The sequence below is a fragment of the Salvelinus sp. IW2-2015 genome, unplaced genomic scaffold (genome assembly GCF_002910315.2).
Source record: "Salvelinus sp. IW2-2015 unplaced genomic scaffold, ASM291031v2 Un_scaffold1856, whole genome shotgun sequence".
Lineage (NCBI taxonomy): Eukaryota > Metazoa > Chordata > Actinopteri > Salmoniformes > Salmonidae > Salvelinus > Salvelinus sp. IW2-2015.
In genome coordinates this window covers 18,606-25,240 of record NW_019943221.1, presented here as the reverse complement: position 1 = coordinate 25,240, position 6,635 = coordinate 18,606, and positions in this window count along the sequence as shown.

The window sequence follows — 6,635 nt, the reverse complement described above, 5'->3', positions numbered from 1 at the left end:
AGAGCTCCGAGACAGGATTGTGTCGAGGCACAGATCTGGGGAAGGGTACCAAAACATTTCTGCAGCATTGAAGGTCCCCAAGAACACAGTGGCCTCCATCATTCTTAAATGGAAGAAGTTTGGAACGACCAAGACTCTTCCTAGAGCTGGCCGCCTGGCCAAACTGAGCAACTGAGGGAGAAGGGCCTTGGTCAGGGAGGTGACCACGAACCCGATGGTCAGTCTGACAGAGTGACCTGCTGTTTTGGACTCTGTCTACCGCGCCTGCTGTCTCTAACTCTGAATGATTCGCTATGGAAAGCCAACTGACATTTACTCTTGAGGTGCTGTCCTGTTGCACCCTCTACAACCACTGTGATTATTATTATCTGACCATGTTGGTCATCTATGAACGTTATAATGTTATATGTTATAATCTCGATTCAGCACAGCCAGAAGAGGACTGGCCACCCCTCATAGCCTGGTTCCTCTCTAGGTTTCTTCCTAGGTTCTGGCCTTTCTAGGGAGTTTTTCCTAGCCACCGTGCTTCTACATCTGCATTGCTTGCTGTTTGGGGTTTTAGGCTGGGTTTCTGTATAGCACTTTGTGACATCAGCTGATGTAAAAAGGGCTTTATAAATACATTTGATTGATTGATGGGACCACCTTCCAGAAGCACAAACATCTCTGCAGCACTCCACCAATCAGGCCTTTATGGTAGAGTGGTCAGACGGAAGCCACTCCTCAGTAAAAGCCACATGACAGCCCGCATGGATTTTGCCAAAAGGCACCTAAAGTCTCTCAGACCATGAGAAACAAGATTCTTTGGTCTGATGAAACCAAGAATTAACTCTTTGGCCTGAATGCCAAGCATCACGTCTGGAGGAAAACTGGCACCATCCTTACGGTGAAGCATGGTGGTTGCAGCATCACGCTGTGGGGATGTTTTTCTGCAGCAGGGACTGGGAGACTGGTCAGAATTGAGGCAAAGATGAACGGAGCAAAGTACAGAGAGATCCTTGATGAAAACCTACTCCAGAGTGCTCAGGACCTCAGACTGGGGCGAAGGTTCACCTTCCAACGGGGCAAAGACACTATGCACACAGCCAAGATAATGCAGGAGAAGCTTTCGGGACAAGTCTCTGAGTGTCCTAAAGTGGCACAGCCAGAGCCCGGACTTGAACCCAATTGAACATCTCTGGACAGACCTGAAAATAGCTGTGCAGCGACGCTCCCCATCTAACCTGACAGAGCTTGAGAGGATCTGCAGAAAATAAATGGGAGAAACTCCCCAAATACAGGTGTGCCAAGCTTGTAGCGTCATACCCAAGAAGACTCCAGGCTGTAATCGCTGCCAAAGGTGCTTCAACAAAGTACTGAGTAAAGGGTCTGAATAAATGTAAATGTGATATTTCAGTTGTTTATTTTTAATAAATTAGCAAAAATGTCTAAAAACCTGTTTTTGCTTTGTCATTATGGGTCATTGTGTGTGGATTGATGAGGGAAAAAAACAATAATTTAGTTAATCTTAGAATAAGGCTGTAACGTAACAAAATGGGAAAAAAGTCAAGTGATCTGAATACTTTCCGAATGCACTGTAATGTCACACCCTGATCTGTTTACCTGTCTTTGTGCTTGTCTCCACCCCCTCCAGGTGTCGCACATCTTCCCCATTATCCCCTGTGTATTTACACCTGTGTTCTCTGTTTGTCGCCAGCTGGTTTTGTTTTTGAAACCTGCCAGCGTTTGTTTCCCTGCTCCCGTCTGTTTCTTGCTCCTGTTTTCTATTCCTTCACGGTTTTGACACTTCTGCCCTGACCCTGGGCCTGCCGTCCTGTACCTTACCCCACCTTACTGGATTATTGACCCCTGCCTGCCCTGACCCTGGGCCTGCCGTCCTGTACCTTACCCCACCTTACTGGATTATTGACCCCTGCCTGCCTTTGACCTGTCGTTTGCCTGCCCCTGATTAAGGAATAAACTTTTGTTTCTTCAACACTGTCTGCATCTGGGTCATACCTTAAATGTGATAGTGTATAAATAATAAATACGGTTCTAACGAAATGTTCATATCAACAATTGAAATTACTGAAATGCAGTTCAAAACGTCATAGTGTCTCATCAAAACCAAATCTGAGTTTGATAAATCAAAAGCATTCAAAGGGATGTTGTCTATTTTCATGATTCATGAGGAACCTAACCCGCAAAGGAAAATGCAATTAGGCCTATCTTTACCTGTAACTTAAGTCCATTGGTCTGTCCTTCCCTCTCGGTGACAGCATTGTTGAAGTCACAGCAGAACCCCATGTCCATTATACTATTCTCAGCAGGCTCACAGGCCCACGGTGCTGGGAAATACATCCCCAAGGCCTCTATTCTGCATGCAGATAGCAGGCCCATGGTGCTGGGAGATTCATCCCCAAGGCCTCTATTCTGCATGCAGACAGCAGGCCCACGGTGCTGGGAGATTCATCCCCAAGGCCTCTATTCTGCATGCAGACAGCAGGCCCACGGTGCTGGGAGACTCATTCACAAGGCCCAGTATGTCCACAAAGCAAAAGAAAATGTCCAAGATGTGTAAAAGTCTGGTTAAAAAGTATGAATTGGTCATAACGTTTCAGACAAGTGGATAGTCTAGTACTCACTGTTGGCCTTCCCGACAGCTAGCCTACCAGTTGTCATGGTGCACAAATGTGCACAGTTTACCCCATGGCAATACCAACACAAAATGTTTAAAAACTAATAACTTATTAAATCTGTAAAGAACTTTTCATTATACAGAATAATATCAAAGTGCATACGTTTAGGCAATATACATTCATAAAATATGAAATCCTTTCATGGAGACATTAAAACACACATTGTTAAGCAGAGAGAGAGAGAGAGAGAGTAAGGTATGTATTTCCTGCATTTTACATCGTTCTGAATTTAGAAGAAAATAATCGGAGTGAGAAACACTCATGAACCTAGGTTGTCATGACATCTGTCCCATGATGTAAATTACCTTTATTGCCCACTCTCGTCTTAAAGTGATCATGATTAAATAAGCCATCTTGGTGTGTGTACAGCATGGGTTTAAACAATGGACCTTTCAACCTCATGCTATCAACAGGCAGAATACAGATATGTGGCTGTCTCTTATACACATCTAGATGTGTATAAGAGACAGGGTTTAGGCAATATACATTCATAAAATATGAAATCCTTTCATGGAGACATTAAAACACACATTGTTAAGCAGAGAGAGAGAGAGAGAGAGAGAGAGAGAGAGAGAGAGAGAATAGGGTATGTATTTCCTGCATTTTACATCGTTCTGAATTTAGAAGAAAATAATCGGAGTGAGAAACACTCATGAACCTAGGTTGTCATGACATCTGTCCCATGATGTAAATTACCTTTATTGCCCACTCTCGTCTTAAAGTGATCATGATTAAATAAGCCATCTTGGTGTGTGTACAGCATGGGTTTAAACAATGGACCTTTCAACCTCATGCTATCAACAGGCAGAATACAGATATGTGGACATTACATCATCAACTAAATGTGCTTTGTGGCTCCATGGTCTATTACCATCCACAAGAAATATTTTCAGATGACCTCGTCCATTAACATCCACGAGAGATATTTTCAGATGACCTCGTCCCAATCTAGATAATATCTACGTCAAGATAATGAACACCAAGGAGATTTGAAATTTAATAATTTTAAATGACGACCGTCTCAATAATTGCTAATCATTTCAATAATATTTGTAAACCTTTTCGTACAAAATAATTACATTAAAGTGCCCATGTTTAGCAATTGGTACTCTGTCAATCATCAATGTTACATTCACTGTGAGTCGCTAAATGTTTTAACGTGTTGATTCGCTCCCCGTCAACTCCAAATTAGTATTTTCTACATCAGCAAACATTCCTACCTCGGAAAACATTCCTACCTCTGCAAACATTCCTACCTCGGCAAACATTCCTACCTCGGATAACATTCCTACCTCGGATAACATTCCTACCTCGGATAACATTCCTACCTCGGATAACATTCCTACCTCGGATAACATTTCTACCTCGGATAACATTTCTACCTCAGCAAACTGTGGCATGACAGACTCCGACAGGCCACCCATCAATAAGTAAACTTGTTTGAGTGCGTGCCAAAATGCATCCTATTCCCACAGGGCTCTAGGTCAAAAGTAGTGCACTATAAAGGGAACAGGGTGTCATTGGGCCTGGTTAAAAGTAGTGCACTATATAGGGAATAGGGTGCCGTTTGGGATGTGCCATTTAACAAGCCACTGTCTGGAACACAGGACCTTCTCGAGCGGAATAACTACTGTAGATGACACATGAAAACAGCTTTCATACAATTATTTCATCTGAAGTATAATTGTTTGGTTAGCTTTATCAACCTAGAAAAAAAACATAACTCGAGATTTTGACAGGTATTAAATAGATACAGTAGAGGATATGCTTAATAGTCCTTCAGTGTGGTTGAGAAGGGGCTGGACCGTATATCTAGTATGTACAGCACATGTACAGTCAGTAGGTATCTCTCATTAAGGCAATTTAATGGATAGCAATGGGGAAGATAACACAACAGAATAGACACTGTGTGTGTATTGAAGAGAGAGGTTAACATTTAAAGGTTAAATGTCCTTTGGAAAATATGGAAACTACAGAAACTTTGTTAGTTAGTTTGTGGTAAGAAGTTATGCTACTTGGTGATCTCTGACTCAATATAAAGTTTCTTTTTGTCATTACCTACAATGCTTTCACAAAGTATTCACACCCCACATTTTGTTGTCTTACAGCCTGAATTTAAAATTGATTAAATTGAGATTATGTTGTCACTGGCCTACACACAGTACCCCATACTGTCAAAGTGGAACATTTTTTTTTTTTAATTTGTTACAAATTAATAAAAAAAATTAAGATGAAAATGTCTTGAGTCAGAAAGTATTCAAGTCCTTTGTTATGGCAACCTAATTAAATTCAGGAGTAAACATTTGCATAACAAGTCACATAATACGTCGCATGGACTCTGTGTGCAATAATACGGTTTAACCATGACTACCTCGTCTCTGTATCCCACACATACATTATCTGTAAGGTCACTCAGTGGAGCAGTGAATTTCAAACACAGATTCAACCACAAAGACCAGGGAGGTTTTACAATGCCTCGCTAAGAAGGGCTCCTATTGGTTGATGGGTACAAAAAAAAGTATACATTCAATATCCCTTTGAGCATGGTGAAGTTATTAATTACACTTTGAATGGTGCATCAATACACTCAGTCACTACCAAGATACAGGCGTCCTTCATAACTCAGTTGCCGGAGAGGAAGGAAACCTCTCAGGGATTTCACCATGAGGCCAATGTTGACTTTAAAACAGTTACAGAGTTTAATGTCTGTGATAGGAGAAAACTGAAGATGGATGAACAACATTGAAGGTACTCCACAATACTAACCTAGTTGACAGATTAAAAAGAAGGTAGCCTGTACAGAAATATTCCAAAACATGCTTCCTGTTTGCAACAAGGCACTAAAGTAATAGTGCAAAAAATGTGGCAAAGAAATTCACTTTTTGTCCTGAATACAAAGTGTTATGTGTTATATTGGATTTGGTCCAGACATTACTGAGTACCACTCTCCATATTTTCAAGCATAGTGGTGGCTGCATCATGTTATAGGTATGCTTGTAATCATTAAGGGCTGGGGGAGTTTTTCAGGATAAAAAATAAATGGAATGGAGCTAAGCACAGGCAAAATCCTAGAGAAAACCTGGTTCAGTCTGCTTTCCACCAGACACTGGGAGATGAATTCACCTTTTAGCAGGACAATAACCTAAAACACAAGGCCATATGTACACTGGAGTTGCTTACCAAGAAGACAGTAAATGTTCCTGAGTGGCCGTGTTACAGTTTTGACTTAAATCTGCTTGATGGCAAGACCTGAAAATGGTTGTTTAGCATTGGAGGCTGGTGGGAGGAGCTATAGGAGGATGGGTTTATTGTATTGGCTGGAATGGAATGAATGGAAAGGAGTCAAACATGTGGTTTGATACCGTTCCGTTTTTTCCATTCCAGCCATTCCAATGAGCCTGTCCTCCTATAACTCCTCCCACCAGCCTCCACGACTGTCTAGCAATGATTAACAACCAATTTGACAGAGCTTGAAGAATTCAGAAAAGAATAATTGACAAATATTGTACAATTCAGGTGTGAAAAGCTCTTAGAGACTGACCCTAGACACTGCTGTTGATGTCCATTCAGTTGAAATGAATTTGAGTCTTTCTGAGAAAGACAGCATACCATAACCAAAGCATAACATACAAACCATGTAGCATAATGAAAACACTGAAAAGTTTTTTTTCTTTTTTCTGATCAATTGATATCTCATGAACATGTGTCTTTAGGACAGATATATAAGAGAGGTTTGTACCTTGACTAGTGTGGGCACAAAGGGGAATCTATAAGGGCATTTGGAAGACAAAGCCTTTCGTTGGGATTCAAAAGAGTATCAAAGATGGGTGTTCTTCCTGCAAGACATCCATTCTGAACTAAGAGTCTCGACATACCTATCTAGTGAAGCAAAGTCTATAGAGTGGGGGCTGAATTGTGGTTGTCCAATGGAGTGGGGGCTGAATTGTGGTTGTCCAA